Source organism: Schistocerca serialis, chromosome 7, assembly GCF_023864345.2.
Source record: "Schistocerca serialis cubense isolate TAMUIC-IGC-003099 chromosome 7, iqSchSeri2.2, whole genome shotgun sequence".
NCBI lineage: Eukaryota > Metazoa > Arthropoda > Insecta > Orthoptera > Acrididae > Schistocerca > Schistocerca serialis.
In genome coordinates, this window is record NC_064644.1 from 494973947 (window position 1) to 494975838 (window position 1892).

General features: G+C 45.3%; 1 non-coding gene across 1 annotated transcript; it reads left to right on the plus strand.

The window, feature by feature from the left end:
* The first annotated feature begins 438 nt into the window (after positions 1 to 438).
* Positions 439 to 513, plus strand: Trnat-ugu (transfer RNA threonine (anticodon UGU)). The gene has a single exon. It is a non-coding gene; the product is annotated as a tRNA-Thr (tRNA).
* The last annotated feature ends 1379 nt before the right edge of the window (positions 514 to 1892 follow it).

Here is a 1892-nt window from a genome sequence, read left to right on the forward strand (position 1 = left end):
CAGAGGATAGTGCGTCTGCAGGGACTTATCCCTTCCACGCCCCCCGTGAGATCCACATTCCCAACATGTCCACAACACTACATTCGTAGTGCGCCTAATAGATGTTTGCCCATCATACTCATTACTCGTGGCAGATTAATCTACCAAGTCCCATACGAGTTCGGGCATAGCGTGTGCGTTCGCGTTCTTTCGGGAACAGATACTACCGTCATATATAGTTAAAAATATGGGTTCCCGGCCTTTGACCTTCTTGTGCGAAAGCACACGCTGTGCCCGAACTCGTACGGGACTTGGTAGATTAATCTGCCACGAGTAATGAGTATGATGGGCAAACATCTATTAGGCGCACTACGAATGTAGTGTTGTGGACATGTTGGGAATGTGGATCTCACGGGGGGCGTGCAAGGGATAAGTCCCTGCAGACGCACAATCCTCTGTGCCCGCGGTGGCTCAGATGGATAGAGCGTCTGCCATGTAAGCAGGAGATCCCGGGTTCGAGTCCCGGTCGGGGCACACATTTTCAACATGCCCGCAATAAAGTGTATCAACGCCTGCTTGCAGCTAGGGTGTCAATTTAATTATGATTTCATTTCTAGCAAAGCTGCATGGTCATCGACGGTAACTGTTCTTTCGGGAACAGATACTACCGTCATATATAGTTACGTTATTAAAACTTGAACGAGATGGAATACTTCTCTATCGGAGTATTACTATGTAATATGATTCTGTGAATCAACAACAAAACTTATGACTTTTGTTCGAAACAGAACGATAGTCATACCTCAGTGTACAGGAGTTAGCTATAATCATTCATAGACAGTTGCAGTCTATAAAACAACAATCGATAAGATGATGCTGTCTTCGCAAGTGGTGATTTAAGAGTGAGGTGAGCGAGGCTAAACTCTGATGTAGGCAAGTATCCAGCAGTGACGCTGTATGGAACCTTATGAAGGTGTGTCGACGCTGATGTCGCCGGTTCGCTGCTGTGTGAGGTAGCGACTGTCTGTACTTGTGGTTCTGGGTTGACGTACCAACCGTGACATGGGACCTCGTTCTTCGGAAACCACATAACCAATATGTATGTAAATATTTTGTGTTAACTTTGTAGGCATCGGAAACAGATGGTATCTTTATTTTTTTGTTTTAATATTTTTCGAGAAAAAAGGTTTGATCTTTCAGGCACCACCATAGCTAAATCAATAACCTACTTTTGTTTTACCACGTTTGAATGTATTTATAAGCAAAATGTAATACTGTTCGTTTTCTTTAATTGCTGTAACCTACACCTTTACAGCCGCGCGGGGTAGCCGCACTGTCTAGGGCCCCTTGTCACGACCCGTACGGCTCCAACCGTCGAAGGTTCGAGTCCTCCCTTGGGCATGGGTGTGCGTTTTGTCCATAGCGTAAGTTAGCTAAGTTAGATTAAGTAGTGTTTAGGCTTAGGGACCGATGACTTAAGTAGTTTGGTCCCATAAGACCTTACCACAGATTTCAATTTTTTTCATTTCATTTTACACCTTTACACTCTTAATTCACTATATTCAGTTTTGCTTACGGATTGTCTGCAATGAATTTAGAAGTTTTTCAATAATGCTTTGCTTCACCATAATCCATTTTATGGCACAAGAAGAAAATGCAAAAGCGATTAGCGCCCACTGTCCTCGTTCCAGGACAGTTGGTTTTTCTGTTATTATTACAGTGGCCATGGTAACACCGGTTCGCGTCGGATCACCGAAGTTAAGCGCTGCCCGGCTCGGCTAGGGTTTGGATGGGTGACCGTCCTAGTCTGCCAAGCGCTGTTGACGAGCGGGGTGCACTCACCCCTTGTGAGGCCAATTGAGGAGCTACCCTACTGAGGAGTAGCGGCTCAAGTCACGTAAACTGACAACGGC